The sequence below is a fragment of the Talpa occidentalis genome, unplaced genomic scaffold (assembly GCF_014898055.3).
Source record: "Talpa occidentalis isolate TD23 unplaced genomic scaffold, MPIMG_talOcc4v2.1 talOcc4.10, whole genome shotgun sequence".
Classification (NCBI taxonomy): domain Eukaryota; kingdom Metazoa; phylum Chordata; class Mammalia; order Eulipotyphla; family Talpidae; genus Talpa; species Talpa occidentalis.
The window spans coordinates 19,755,530-19,772,022 of record NW_023600993.1 but is presented as its reverse complement, the minus strand read 5'-3'; the positions used below and the strand labels follow the sequence as shown (position 1 = coordinate 19,772,022).

General features: G+C 42.7%; 1 protein-coding gene across 10 annotated transcripts in view; it reads right to left on the bottom strand.

Annotated features, from left to right (window-relative positions):
* Nucleotides 1–16,493, bottom strand: part of LRRC3B (leucine rich repeat containing 3B) — a 277,752-nt gene that overhangs the window by 80,048 nt on the left and 181,211 nt on the right. For 9 of the 10 annotated variants that reach the window (XM_054692856.1, XM_037525340.2, XM_054692866.1 and 6 more), the window contains 2 exons: nt 3,376–3,529; nt 3,015–3,150 (listed from right to left, as the gene is read on the bottom strand). The gene's annotated coding sequence lies outside the window, so the exon portion shown is untranslated. Of the gene's footprint in view, nt 1–3,014; nt 3,151–3,375; nt 3,530–16,036; nt 16,109–16,493 lie in introns of those variants that run through there. The other variant, XM_054692868.1, reaches the window with a different exon arrangement.

The window sequence follows — 16,493 nt, the reverse complement described above, 5'->3', positions numbered from 1 at the left end:
GAAGGGGAAATCGCTGGGAATAACACTGTACTCTGGTGTTTACTCTGAAAAAGGCTGAGAAAACACAGGAAGAATCAGGCAGAGGGGAGGTATGTATGGCAGGGATGGTGTCAGACGAAGCTGAAACAGATACAGAGAAACCCACTGCAGGCCGGTGTCAGCGCCTGGAAGATGAGTCCTTACATAAGTGCAATTTTACTTTCTGCGTTAATCTTTGCTGAGGTAATTGCCTTCATTCTATTTTCAGTGTGTTGTTGGCAATGCTGCATGGCCTACTGACAGTTGTTCAATAAAAATAGAGATCATACTCCAGAGGAAAACTGCAATATTCACACGTGGCTAATGTTCTGCTTCTATGAGCCATGGAACCCAGATCCTCAAGAGTTAACTGAGAAGAAGCTCTTGTTAGTGAGTTTTACCAGGAATGGAGCTGAGTTAACTTTCCAGGTGCTTGGGAATGTCTGGCACATATCACGAGCAACGGTTTTGGCAAAGGGGTATCTTTTCAAAATGAAGGAACTCGGAAGTCACATTTTTCTCTTTACTCACTATATATTCACCTTTACCCTCCATCTAAACCACTAAAAAGAACCAAGTTACTGGACCTCCATGGTAGCTTAGGGGTTAAGTCTCAGCACTATCACCATATCATTGCTGTGGTCCGCATTTGATCCACAGCCAGGGAGCTACCCACATGGCGCGGCAGATCTCTCCTGTCTTGCCCGCTGCTCCCTTCAGCAGTGTATTTCAGCCAGTCTGCCTGTTCTGCTCCTTGCTCTATCTCTGAGGAATCCTCCCACCTCCCCAAAACCTCTGGCCTATACCCCAGTTCTTCCATGCAAAAATAAATAAAACCTTTAAAAAAAAAAAAGAACCAAGCTTACCTCCTAAATATCTAAGGGTCCAACCACATCAATCCCAGCCCCCAATGCTGTCTTTAACCAGAACATTATCACTTCCCACCTGAGTACAGCAAGGCCATCCACAGAGGCCCTGTTGTCCCCCACTCTCCTCTCGCCCTCCCTACTACTTTGCTACTCAAAGTTTGGTCATTGAAACAACTGTATCAACATAACCTGGAACTTGTTAAAACTACAGAATCTTGGACACTATCCCAGAAATACTGAATCAGAATATGCATTTTAACAAGATCTCCAATACCAGTGTAAGTCACTTTTAATTAGGTATTCTGTTACTTGCAGTTGGAAGCATCCTAATTAATATACTCACTATACACAGTTCCTTTTATTACTAGAATTATATTTTCTTCTATTATTCTATAATATTTGACTATCCCTTCTATTACATTATGCATTTTATTTTAACATGCATATGTAGTAGTTAAAAATATCCATGACAGTCTGACCTGTATAATTTCATCAATTCCTTAAGAGTCGGCCCTATGCCCTCTTGACCTTGGTATTTCCCTTTCTGCTTAGCATTAGGATCTGTGAGAGGGATTCAAATGTTTTTGAATATTCTTTCATTGAACAAAAGAATAAAGGGAATTATCATTTTTTTACATTCTTCTAACCAAAGAAAATTTTAGAACCTCTAATCAGTATATATGATGGATCCTGAGTGGTGCTGCTGAACTGCTTTGGGCTTTAATATATTCTGTTTTCTTATTCAACCACTTTTCCAGATAGAGCCTTGCTCAACAAAATACTTCAAAGGCAAGAGTCTCAATGAACTTGGCCTCATCATCAGGGTCCATATCACTGCTAACTTCCTAAAGCTGACTTGCTTTTTTGTTACTGGAATAATGAGAGTCAACTCAAGGTTGCCCTGTCAAAGGCACTCAATCTGGTCCTCTTGAGACCGCTCTTATCCCTAAGGTACTTCATTGAAAGCAACCAATGCCAAAACCAATCCACCATTTTTTTGGCATCAAGCACTGAGCACTGAATATGGCCAGAAAGGAAATCCCTGGCCTCCTAGATTTCACGTATAGCCAAAAAGGGGCAGCACATTCAGCTGACTCTGCTTTCTTTAAAAGGCTCTGGCAGTGGCCAAGCTTAGAGAAGCTAGAATGCTGGACTAAATGTAGAAAATTGATTTATATTTTTATTAAATAAAAAGCATCCATAAATTTCATATAGTAGAAACCATTCCTACAGGCCATCCAAATAAAGGACATAGACAAGTCCAGGAAGACTTTTAGCTATTTTACAACATACAAGTAATAATATGATTTGACTTTCTGTCTCTCCCATGATTACGTAAATACAGCTTCATAGTCCCCCATAAATCTGTGGACTCTCCTGCTCCCTGGCAAAGTGGTATTGTAGGTGTGAGGAGCAAAGCCCAAAACCTTAGATGAGGAAGCCTGGTCACAGGTGATGGATGAGCTCATCCTTCTGAAAATGACCATTCCTCAATCTCAAATTCTGGGTAGAGAAAAATGTCATGCAATTACTTAGAGTAAATAGTTTTACAAAATTCTTGGGAGTTTGTGCAAGATAATTCAGAAGAGGTTGCTACTAAATCTCTCTGTTTCGACAATTTCATCTGTTTACCAACAGTTCTAATTGGGCAAAAGAGCAGATGCGATGAAGCAAAATAATCCTCAGCATTATTCAATATTGCCAGGAAAAAGCTAAACTTTATTGGACCAAATTGTCCAATAAGACGCGCAAAAAAAATCCACACATGGACAGCTGTGGTTTACAAGTCCTCAATTGTCCTCTGCAGACAGAGAAATTTCTATTTTAGTATCTAGGAATGTCTATTAAATTGTGCCTGCTCAAAGTATTGCCTACATTGACAAAATCAGTCCTATCATGGGTGGGGGCATTTCTTTCTCTCCCAGAAAAGAATTAACTTTGTGTGTGTATTAGGAAGATATTTTGAGACATTATTCATTTGAAATTCAGTGAAAGTGAATCCCCACCCCACCCCCCATTTAAAAGAGTTGGTTATCCAATATATGGAGTTTCTGACTTGAGCTAACAGAAGTCTTACTCAAACATCCGATAAAAACACAGGAATAAAACAGAGGTTCTGCATCTTACCCAGGGACACTCAGAGGCAGAACTGAATCTGCAGCCTCACTGGCACTTCCGCTTGCAGCAGTGGCTCTCAACGGGTGGTGGCTTTGCTTCCCAACAGATGTTGGACAATATCTGCAGACATTTTTGATTGTCACACCTAGGAGGAGGGAGTAGAGGGCAAGGATATTCCTAAACATTCTACAATGCACAGAATGACTCCCCTCCCACGTAGACATGACAAGGCTAAGATGGAGCATTCAAGTGGAGGGGCTTGCACCTGTGCACACACACTGTCAAGCACACATATGCAAACACAAAAATGGCCAGACGAGGATAAAGTAGCTGTCTAATAATCAGAATAAGGACAGCAATAACAGCAAACCTTAGAGTTTTCCATGAAACTTCTCTTTCCCTCACTTCACATCCAGCATCAGCACATCCTGTGAGCCCCATTTTCAAATCATCTTCCCAGCTGCTTCTTACCAGTGGCAGTGAGATATTCCAGAGCTGGCCATTATTGTCTTTAGCCAGGACCACTGCAATGACATCCAAATTGGTTTATCTTCCTCAATTTTCTATCCCTTCACTCTGTTCTCTACTCAACAGGGCTATGTAAACCTAATCATATCACTTGTTTTATATAAAGCTTAGTCTTCCCTGGGACTAACTCCCTATCACAGTATGTTTGTGAAATAAGTGGGACATATCTTTGGTAACAGAGTCATAATTGGGTTGCTACTGGCATTTAGTACCTGGAGACAACAGAAGCCAATTGTTCCAGATTTGGGAGGAAGAACTGACCTGCCCCAATCACTGAGCACCTCCAATAAGAAGCAGTAGTCTCCCCATTTACCCCACTCTCCATCTTGTTCCCTGGACTGCAGCCAGTGACTTTGATGTCCATTGAACCTGTCAAGTGTGTTCCAGTCTTAAGGATTTGGCATAAGTGTGCCCTGGGGAAGAAAAGCTCTTCCCCAAATATCCATAAGCCTCGTTCCTTTACTTTATTCAAGTCTTGGCAAGCTGGTCATCTCCTCTGAGAAATATTATGTCACAATCTTAAAATAAATCATCATTCTCTTTTATTGCAGTGAGGTGTTGCTATTCTATGGAATGTTTATTCATTTCATTTATCCATATCTGATACTATAGAATGTGTATTTAACAGGGCAGTCTGTTCCTTATGTCTCCCTGCTGGAAAGTGAGTTCCAAGAGAGGGGCTTCGTTTACTTTGCTTATCTTTGTATATTCAGTGTCTAGAACGGTGCCAGACACACAGATGGTATTAGGCTAAAATGTGATGAATGAATAAATGAATGCATATTTTTTCACTGAGACAAAAAAAAAAATATCCCTTTGGAAATGTGTGGTCAGAGTAGAGAGAAAAGCATAAATTTCCTTTTAATTTGATGATAGCATAATAAAAAACTGAACACTACTGAAAAAAAATCTTGCAATGACTGCTTGCAAAATTATTGTTAAGAAATAGTCTTCAATGTTATTTTAATTATTTGATGACCTAACTGTCTTTTTGAACCAAATAGTATATATAGGCAATACTATTTCTCAAGAACCACAGGAATCATGGAAGAAAAAGGAAAATCTATTAGGTCTACTCAATAAGATATCCCTTAATAGTCATATTAAGGGATGCAAAGTTCCATGGGCTGCTTTGTGCTGACAATCTTTAAAGGGTAAATCAATAGGGGAAGTAAGAAAAATTCCTCCCCATTAACTTTGATGGGAGCTGGGTGTCTGACAAAACTGCAATTGCCTTGAGGTCTGGGTTTAGGCCAAGGAGACAAACTGTTCCTCTCAGGAAAAGTTTGAATTTGGAGTGACAGGCTCCCAAAAGTTCTGTGATCAGCAGGCAGAACCTGCTATCCTCTCTGACCCTATGTTTCTGAGTTCTGTGGCCCCTCGCATGTCCTTCAGCCACTGGGAGAAGACCATGGGGATGTGGCAGAGCAAGGAGAAGGTGTCTGCACACTCATGGTCATTTGGATTTGTTGGCTCCTTTTGTCTTGGGTCAGTTTCCCTAGACCATAGCCCCAGTGGGTATATTCATACAAGTCGGGAGAGGGGGGACTAGAAGAGGATGAATAGAGTACTGAAAGAAATCTAAGCAAGGAGACAGTCATCACTAAAGTCTAGCATCAACTTGATCCCATGGGGGGGCTCTGGAATGTGACATGTACCCTGAGTTGGTCTTCCATAAAGCTAGGAGGCCAGGCTTTCATTTCTTTTTATCAGTCAGTCTTGGGCCTCTGTCTGCTCTGTAGGATGGGGTGTGACCTCCCTGGGACAGCTGTGAGCCCTTAGCAGTCACGTATCACAGTAGTTGTGTTGGGGTACCCCTGTTCTGTGAAGGGGATTTGGATGAGGCACTAATAGCATCTGCTTCATGTCTGCCAGAGTCCCAAAGAGACATGAATCATGGTTTTATAAAAAAATACCCAGAAGTACTTATTCTAGGTACCACAGCTTGGTACAGCATTATTCATAGTGGCCTTGAGAATCCTGCCTGGCATCTTGAGCTTCTTCGGAGGGAATTCTGTTAATACAGGGCAGTGGTATTTGCAATGCTGAGTGGAATAACATCTCCTTCTCTCCTTGAAACGCCCCAAGCATTTTACAAAGAGCCATTTTAACAAGTCTCAGAGAACAGTGGGAGAGGTTAAAAATAGATGTTAAAACATCTAACAAAGATTTTTTGAAAGGAGTCCATTTTATCAGCAACTTTGAATAATAATCAACTGAAACCTTCTCAGTAAGTGCTCTGGAAATCTTGTTTGCAGTATTTTCATCTTATTTATTTTCTTTCAACAAGCAAATGAATCTCAAAAGTAGCATGATAGAGCCCGGGTTCTCAAGCTCAGCTCCCTGCACATTCAGGCACAGATCATTTGGTGCTGTTCTGTGGATTGATTGTGGGGTCCTTGCCAGTATCTCTGGCCTCTGCACTAGATGTTAGTGGCATGCCATCCCCTCTCTACCTCCTCATGTTGTCTAATGTTCTCTGGAAGGCAAAACTGCATCCTCTTGAGAACCATGCATAAGCCAAATACAGGATAATTTTTGGAGTCATGGTAAGAACACCAAAATATACACTTGAGAAGCTAATAGTCAAGCTATGCCTTGTGCATTTCACATGGAATCATCTCTCCCTCAGAGGACTGCTCTGATGATTTAAATGGACAACATGGTGTTGCATGGAACACAGACCACTAGTCACTGTGTACATCACTTCTCTTTCCTTCTGGATTAAAGTTCTCTCAAAAGCCGTTTGTGTTCTTATGAGTAGAACAGTCATTAAAGAACCATTTTGTACAAATTAAGACATAAAACATGATTTAACTTCAAATATCTAATGATGATTGGAAAAACATCCTAACTCCTCCTAATTGGAAAAGATGCACCTCGTCCCCTTCCATTTTTCACTAAGTAGCCTTTGAGGAAAGTATACTGGGGATGGATCTAAATAGGCATTTAAAATAATTAGTTTTCTGAATGCTTAAATGCATACCAGAAATTGAGCTAAGCACTTTATATGCATTATCTCTCAACTGTTTGATATTACTGTTTCCAATTTATAGATGAGAAATAGGAGGCAGAGAGGAGTTAAGTAATTCCTCCCCCAAAACAAGCAAAAAAAAAAAAATAGTAGAGCTGGAAATTATACTGGAATAGTCTATTGGAAGTAAGAGTTACTCAGTGAAACAACTCCCAGGGTAACTCAATTTATAATCATTCCTGGGAAATGTGGTTCTAGGCATCTACACAGATGTGCAAAGCACATGGGTAGTAGAAGTGGGCAGTAGCAACCAGCATTCTCTCTGGATGTGCTCACACATGGACAGAGCTGGCAAACAGCACACGGAAGAGACCCGCTGAGGACTGGATGTTCATCTGTGAGCTGGGGGATGCACTATTGGGGTCAGTAGGTGTCTTGTAGGGTCAGTCAAAAGTGGAGATTTGGCTGACCTGGAAGGAATGGTCCCAAACCAGAGTTGCCTTAATGGGGACTGGGAAGTAAAGGATGGGTGAGCAATGGCTAAACACATGGTTCTTTCCCAGGGTTCTCTTAAACTGCTGATTCTCTGATACAATGGAGAATATGTGGCTAAAAGCTGGCAAAATTCATTGGCCTCTCTCAGCCAGGGCTTTTACAACTGGTAACAAAGCACTGAGATAGGACAGCAAGAGAGACAGGCTGCCTTTCTTTCTCACAGTGGAGAGGACACTCTGAAGCAGCCGGTGTGGGTGATCAGCAGGGACTTCAGAGATAAACATCACCCCATATCTGTGCCCTTTTACAGAGTCAATTCTGAGGTGCCTACACTGTCTCCAGAACCCCTTCCTCAAGGGGTGAGCCCCCAGTGGCCCAAAATAGGACCCTGATCCTTACCACTCCCTCTCCTGGCTACTGTCCCCTCCCCGGCTGCCACACCATTGACCTCTGGGGTAATCTCCCAAGTAAACCCCTTCCTTGCCCTCCTTCTCTCTCATCTGTTCTAAGGGAAACACCTACTATAGCCAGAGTAGACTTGAAGCATAGAATCTGGCCACAGAAGCTATTAAGAAAGGGTAGAGGAGAGGTTTCCAACATTTATTGAAAAACTAGGGGCCAGGTTCTCTGCCGAGACAGAGAACAGACTTGCTCTATGGCAGGACTGTGATCATGCTTCTACCTCCCCTCAGCATTCACCCCTGCACACCCATGGACGCCACTCACCACCAATCCTCCCCACTCAGTCAGCGCAGGAGATACATTATACACACAGGTCCTAGAGGAAGGAGCACAGTGCACCAGAAAGCCCATGGGAGGAGCCAAGTGCTGAGTGGGTGAGATTCTGTAGGCCAGCAGCCTTATGGGTGGATCATACAGCAAGGGGGGGAGGGGACTGCACTGGCATGCTTGAATGTCACAGATCAGTCAGCAGAGGGCAAGCAGGGACGGTCCCTGCCGGGACCTTATCACTCAGGTGATATCACCTGGCTGCTCGGATGTTGAAGCGTCAGATATAGGAAGTGTCAATATTTCACAATACAACACCCTTAGAGAGAAGAAGATGCCGCATAAGCAGACATGAGCAGGACGTCGCACCAGGGCGTGAGCCATTACATAGTTTCCAGGTCCTCTTGATAAGCTGCAAATCTCTCCCCGGTAGTTGATGTTAGATGCAAATGAGTCAGGTCCTGGGCCTCTTTCCAGATCACCAGACTCCAGCACTTTTTACCTGTTTGCCACCTATCTCACCCCACTGCTCTTTGGATTCTTAGTAGTGCATATGTTTTCTCCAACTGCTTAAATTAGAAGCTAGCTATCTGCCAAATGAGAATTAAATTTTTCTTAATATTTAGATTTATATTTGCTGTTTCTTTTAAATTACTTAAGAATGAATGTGCACTAAATTGTCACCAATACTGGGCAATCCCAGTAGAGTGTCCTCCACACTTTCCTCTCTCTATGCAACTGGACTTATGAGATGAAGTTGATATTCTGAGATGAAAAGCCTGAGGCTCAGAGATCACACAGCTCAGAGATCACACTGCCAGCTCCAGACAGATTTCAACCTCCTGATTTGACTACAAAGCTGTACTAGTAAATCATTGCTGCCTAACAAATCACCCCAAAAGTTAGCAGGTTAACAATGATGATCTCACTTAACTTTGGAGGGTCAGGAATCAGGAAGTCCCTCTGTTGGGTCATTCCGATTGAGGGTCTTCCAGAAATTGCTGTCTAGATGGTGCTCAGGGCTGCGGTCACCCCAAGACTTTGCTGGATTAGAAGATCTAAGCTCACTCACATGGATGTTGACCAGAAGCTTCCATCCCTCATCATGCAGGTGTGGCCATAGGGCTTCTCATGATGTCACAGCTGGCTTCCTAGAAGTGATCGATCTCAGAGAGGAACACTAAGATAAAAATCTGAGGAGGTGTCTACCCCGATCTCAGAAGTGATGTGACATCACTTTGCCACATGCAATTGATCACAGAGACCAACCCTGGCAGGATGCAGGAGGGCACTGTGTCACCATGCGACTTGTGGGAGGTGGAAACTACAGTGGGACATAAATGCTACCAGAGTTTGATGTTATCATTTGGAAGGGACCCAACAGCCTCCTTGGCTCGAGGTCTCCCTACCAGCTGCGTATGAGCATAGACAATGCTTCTCAAGAAGCTTTCTCACAGAGATGGCTTATCTAGGCATCTCCTTAATATAGAAACCAGGAAAAGGACAAAAAGAAGGACAATATTAATTATTTGTGCATCTTTCACAACACCTTAGCTAGCACTGATTGTGTGGGAGAGGGTGGCTAATTCCTCTCAGGACACACACACACACACACACACACACACACACACACTTCTAATGAAAGGGAGAGAGCAAGAAGAGAGAGTGAGTTTATTTTTCCAGACTCCCTGGACACAGGCTACCACCAGATTTAGTGCTGTTTTTCTCATAACATGGCAGGACATAATCTAGCTCAGAAACTAAGAAAACCCGATGGGGAGAGAAAGGGAGAAATGAACCATACATGTTGGAATTATTCCACAGCACCAACAAATGATAAATTCCTGCTGTTCCTCGCATAGATCTGTAACCACAATTGCACTTGTCCTTTTTAAAAATAGCAGTTGGAGTCGAGAGTATTTCTAAGATAGTAGAGTGTCATCTTCATTTTTAAACATGAATAAGCTACACAGATGAAGTCTGGGGGGTGGGGGCTAAAGCATTAGGCAAGACAGCTTCAGAGCAGAGGAAAGGGTGGGGGCAAACTGTATCAGAAGACTCCAGAAATGGGCTGTTAATTAATCCATTCATTCCTTCAACTAGCATTTAGATAGACTTTGTTATGAGATGGTTACTAAGCAATTGGAGGCAAATTAAAATATATAAAGCATTGGCCCTGCCTTCCTGAAGTACAATGTTATTAGTTGACTCCCATGCATGTAATAGACAAAGGTTCGATCACTTACTCATTTACTCAGTGAATATTGCTGAGTCAAGCACTGTGCTAGACACTGCTGTGGCAAAGATAAAGAAAATAACAATATTAACCACACACAGAAAAGATAAATGAAATAAGCTGTCCTCCAGAGTCCATTGTCCAGAGGGTCTGGGTTAATGTGGATCCAGAATGACAGATGGGGCTGCCTTTTAGGAGAGAAAATGAAGGGGGCAAGATGTTTCTAAGAGGTGGGCCTCCCTGGTGGCGCAAGGGGTTAAGACGCAACCTATGAAGCTATGTGTTTGATCTCCGGCCAGGGAGCTGCCAGCATGGTGCAGCAGACCTCTCCTGATTCTCTTGCTGCTCCCCTCAGCAGTGCATTTCAGTCAGTCTGCCTGTTCTGCTCCCCACTATATCTCTGGTGGATCCTCTCAGCCCCCACACCTCTGGCCTGTACCCCAGTTCTTATATGCATAAATAAATAAATCTTTAAAAAAAAGATGTTTCTAAGAGAAAGTAGTCTAGCACCTGGGTCTCAAAGACAGAGTTGAAATCAGTCCTTAGATTCCTATCTGCATGGCTGACTTTCCATGTGTCTATTAAAGGAGGTATGGCTCAAAGTTTGCTCTGATTTAATCCCAACAACAACAACAACAACAACTACTACTACTACTACTACTACTACTACTACTACTACTACTACTACTACTACTAATGAGCAACCTTGGGTAAATGAGCTCTTGATGCCTCAGTTTTCTCATCTGTAAAACTGGGATAATAACAAAGACCTCTCATTAGAATCACTAAGAGGTTTACATGAAGCATTATTTGTCCATGGTTCAAAAGAGACCCTGTCACAAATAAGCACCCTAGAAGTACTAGTTATTTCTATCTGCCCAGAGAGACAGTCAAGTTTTCTATGGAAATACCTCTCAGTTATGTTTCTGAGTCTTGGGAATTAAAATCCATGAAAGCAAAAACTGAAGATGCTAGTTTTGAGAGGATGTGGTGTTGAGCAGTCCTAGGGCCACCCAATGGAAAAGCCAGAGATGCAAACATTTTGGAAGGGAACAGGGACAAGAGCCTTTCAGGTTTCATACATATCAGATGCCCTGAGGCGGAAGCTTTGCACTGATAAACTGAGGATTTCTGGTTTATGTGACTGCATCCTCCTGCTGGGCAGAAGGTACCAAATTAAAAAAAAAAAAACTTGTGCTGTTTTCCATCTCCATGTCCTCATCATTTCTCCCCTTTCCCAACTCTCCCTTTGGGTAGTCCAGAGACTGAACCCACTGGGGAAACTGAGGCTGCCATCCATGTAACATGTGATGCATCCATGTAACTGTACTACAAAGCATGGAGTGGGACATCTTGTGTGTAGCAAATAAATAAAACTACTAGTTGTCATAGCATTTTGTCTACTTTGTGGCATCACGCTCTCTATCTAGGTGTCATTTCCATGCCATTTAGCACCAAATCAGACTCCTGAGGAAGCTATAATTATTATTCCTTTTTCAGGAGTGAGAAGAGGTTATTATTACTAATTGAAGAACTAAGAGCTATTACTAATTGAAGAACTGGGTTTTGAGCCTAGAACTTTATGACTATAAGCAAGTGCTTACTAGTGTCAGAACCTAGGAATTAGGAAATTTCAGACCTGGGATAAAGGTTTATTCAGTGAGAACTTCCCCTGAGATATGGTATTTGAATTGAGCATTAAAAACAGGTAAGGTTTTTATGTGGAAAAGAGAATCAGCCAATCTAGATCAAGACATGCTAACAGTTATGAGGTTACGAGTGTCACAGGCCTCCCAGAGAAATGGGGAGGAATCTGGGTGGCTGTAGCATGGGGCAATGGTAGGAGAGAAAGTTGAATAGAGTCAAGTTCAAACAGGATTATTTGTTGCCTCAACCTGATAGAAATGCAAGACCATTTTAGAAAGGAGTAGTGGGCAGAGAGAATTAACGGCACACAACGCACCACAAGCAAGACACATTTTATCCCAACAGTCTTTTGCTCACAGTTAAGGCTCAGTTTCTGCATCACTGTCCAAAGACAGTGGCACTGAGCCCGGCTGCTGGGATTCTAGATACTGCAAGTGGCTCAGCTGTCTGGCTTGGACTAGATAATGGGAAATGAGCAGCAGATGAGAAATCAGTAATGAGCTGAATCTTAGACCTGAGCTGGATGGATCGTGATGCAGAGAGGCTGCCTAGCGATGCAGGGAAGGAATTCCTTCCAGCTTGTGAGCAACATGACGATGTCCCACAGTGATTCCAACCTGGACACAACTTTATGTCCCACACAGAGCCAAGGCTGGGTTGAACTATAGTTCATGGAGATGTTAAGTCTAGGATTTGTTCCCACACCATCCTAAAGTAAAATCACCCAGTCAGCTGACATGTCATCATCACAGACGATGTTCATTCAGAACAGCAAAACTCTGACCTATTCATTATGAGAGCTGATTTGGCATCCTTTAAAAACAGATAAAACACTGGCCTGTAATCAATCACTAGTTCATATTCAAGCCCAGCTCTTATTGGTAAGCAGCTCCATGATCATGGACAATGTGCTTAGTGTGCCCCCATGCCTCAGTTTTCTTAACTGTAAAATAGGGCCAAGAAAGCATACTTAGCAGAGTGAACATGAGCAGAAATGATATCCCATGGGTGGAAACACAAGACTATTTCCTGTTTCATAGCAATGAGCATTTAGACTGCAGGAGACCTAACAAAGTCATTTTAGAAGCTGAGGGAGTGTGATCTGCTTTTGCCATCATGACCCTGTAGGTGACGCTCAGAGACACCTTCCTTTCTATGCCCTGCTGTTTGGTCCCCTCCCCCTGCAACAGCTGCTTCCTCCCAGGGTCAGGGGTGAAGAAGAAAGAGTTTCTGTATTGCTGGCTCCTGCTTCAGGCAAGGCCTCTGGTGGCCTTCGTGTCCCTCTGTGTCCTAGTCAGTGTTAGAAATGGAGACACGCTCGTGCCTTTATATTTAAACGTGCCTTGAATCAGTGGCATAAATCCCAAAAGTTTCCCCCTCCACTGCCTCCCTGGCATGATTAGTCACTCTGTTTGTAGTTCTGTGGCCTTGAGAAGGTTGTTTAATCTTTCCATGCCTTAGTTGTCTCATCTGTAAAATGGTGATATTAATAGTACCTCCTTTGCTATACTATTTTTGTGAAGAATGCTTAGCATGTTATACATAACTCAAGAGTATATAAATAGAACTATATGTGGAGCGTGTCTGTCACATAATACTGTAGGCTGTGCAATTACTGTACCACACTGCAATCACATCACTCCTTTCACATGAGGGTCTCAGCCCCACTTTAGACCATATGCAGCACTGGAGCCAGGAGGACTGCTAGAATTGTTGATGAAGAATAAATGACTCCACAAAGGCCAGCTATCCTAGTAGAAAGGTGTGGGGAAAGTGCATGGCCAGAGAACTACTTGGAGGATCATAACATTGAGTCAAGTCTCAAAGAATGTGCAGATCATCGCCAGGGGCCCAGTGACTACAGGAGGGTGGGGCTATGGGTGCCCAACACACTGAGAAGACAAGGACACGTGAGAGCAACACTAGGTGGGAGTTACTATGGCTGGAGGAAGTGGGAACATATACTGGAGGTCTGTGTGGCAAATTAAACAGCACGGACTGCCAGAATTTCCCAAACTTCAGTCATTACCATCTTCACATCTTTGGCAGATCCGAATAATGCAGCATCTCTTACTTAACCCCCTTAATATTTTCTTTAAATTGATTTAATCTTTTTAACTCACCAAATTAAATATACTTATTGTATAAGAAAACTCTATGACTGCTACAAATAATAATCCATATCATTTACCATAAAGTGAAAACCAATATCTTAGTCAAATCTTGCTAGATACTTTTGCCTGCAAAGCGAGTCTCTTGGCTAAAAAGAGAAATCAGTAGGTTTCTGAGGAGTGTGAAAGCCTAAAGCACATATGGCAAACTTTTCACTTAGAGGATGGAGACAAAGCGCGGAAGGGATGGACTTGCTGCTGTGGAATCTGATGTGAGTTAACACTTCACCATGAGTCTCTAAAAGCGTCCTGTGAGTTGGCAGTGGCTAGTGTCCCTCAATTAGGGAAATACTCTTGGGGTGATGGGAACATCTTTGAAGGGTTACAGGAAAGGAAAGTTACCCTTTTAGATCATCTTTCTGGCTGTATTGTGGGGTGTGGATTTATGGAGATTGTGCCTGGTGGCTGGGAGATAAGGAGAAAGGGAACTTTCATAGTTTAGGGGAAAGGTGATTAAGCACTGATCAAGAAGTGGTGCGAAGCTGGGGAGAAGAGTAGCAACTGACTGATTATCCAGGGAACAAGGATCGTGCGTGTGACTGTGCCAAGAGAGAATGTAAGCTATCTTCCAAGGGAACAACTGGGGTGACAGGACAGATGATGGTGAGCAGAGGGAAAGAGAATTCTGCGGGTAAAGTTCGCGTCCTACTTCCTTTTTCTGAACTTGTCCAACTATCTTCACCCAGACTTCTGGGCTCCCTCTGCTTGATTTCCAGGGTGCTCAGACCTTCATGATGCCCCCAGTCAGACCTGGGAGGAGTCCAAGCTCCAAGCCCATCACCTTGCTTTGGGTTACCCCAAGACAGTGGGCAGATGGAAGGCAGCTCATTCCATAACTTGCTTTCCCTGATTCAAATGGAAATTGGTTTAAGGAAAATCAAGGACAGGGGAAAAGGGCCTTCACAATTCACCCAGAGAATTCCTCAGAGGAATATAGGGACTCACAATTTGATGAGTTGATGGCTAAGTGGACTAGCCATCACTAGTTGGCTAGTGACAATGGCTAAGTGGACTAGCAAGAGTTAGAGACTAAGTGTATATTTTTACATCTCAGGTCATTTCTTAGTGCTGCTGGAGGAACATTTCCTTGGCCCCAGGTTGCCACCCTTCCCTACTCAGACGTCTTTAATTGCTTCAGTGGATTCCCGTGCTTTTCCGGTGGCACGGGTGGTCATCTCATCAACTTGCTAGACCCTGGGAGTGATGCTATTTATCTTATTCTCCCTGGTCTAAATGACAATAACAGCTGGAAGTCCCAGCAGAAAATGTCTAATGAACTAGCTCACACTATGATGTAAATGACTATGCATAGGTTAGCTGTCTAAAACTCAGCAACAAATGAATCCAAAGGAATGAATATCTTATGTGGGACTTTATTTTGAAGTGGAAAATACATCTTTTCCTTCTCATGAAACTACCTTAAATCAATAGACATTATTACACTTTCGTTAATTGGGTATAAGTGGTGTATAAAAGACACACCAAGAACATCACTGGCAGAGTAATTTCAAGTCCAGCTCAGAGTCTACCAAGTTCTGAAATACACACTGCCTCTTTCTAATAATTACCACATTTATTTCAAAGTAAAAACTTCTCACTTGGTGATGCTTTAAATGGAAAACAATAACGGTAGTGGCAAAATGCATAAAGTTTCTCTGGAAGATCAAAATGTTTCCATGTTACTTAGTGGGTGGACTAATGATGTCATCTGACATTTCACATGGAAATTCAAACATATTATCTAAATAGTAAAATGGAAAGGAACACAGGAGAAAAGTGAGAAACATTTCAGGAATTACAGGAAAGCTCTAGCGTTCACTATTTTGAGGAAGTGCTTTCTCTTTCCTCCTTATAAATATGCCAGTTTTAAGGGGATTTGATCTTGCTGACAAATTCCTGACTTGAAATTTTCTTTTATGTGGATGCAATTTTGAACCTTTCTGACTTGAAAAGGATGTTTCTAATTCAGTTTAAAATACTTAGCTCTACCAGATGAGGTCAATAGGTATTGCCAATTGTGGCCATTCAGAATCGATAAGGTCAATGAGAGTGATTGGGTCGGTTCCCTTTAGCCTTTGGAAGGAGAGAGGTTTCAGCTTATTGCTATGCAGAGGTCTGTTATGCGGGAGAATCAAAATTGATGGTGCTGGCTATAGAACATACTGTTTCTCCAAGTCATGTTTTTCTAGTTCAGAAGTAATTTCTTTGCCAAAATACCTGACTGAATAAGCCAAGTACAAGTCAATCTCACCTCAATTGTTAAGATCTTGCTTCTAGTTGTCAAATTCAAGCAAACACTGGAAACATCTTTCAGGAGATTCACTTATAAAATGAAGCCAGACATAGTGTTTCAGTTTGTTTTCCTCTTCTTTTTTCTTTGAAAATAAATTCTTTTTTTCCTTTTTTTTTAAAAATCTTTCCACCAGGGCCTCCCCGATGGTGCAGCGGTTGAGCACTGGGTTGCGAAGCTGCCTGCGGCCTCTGCGGCGCCGGTTCGATCCCCAGCTGCTCCCCGGCCACTGGAGGAGGGTCCCACATGGCGCATAGACCTCTCCTGCTGCCCGCTGCTCCCCTCAGCAGTGTACTTCGGTCCTTCTGCCTGCTCTGCTCCCCGCTCTGGCTCTGGTGAATTCTCTCACCCTCCCGCGCTTCTGACTGTACCCAGTGCATGTATAAACAAAACAAACAAACAAACAAATAAATAAATA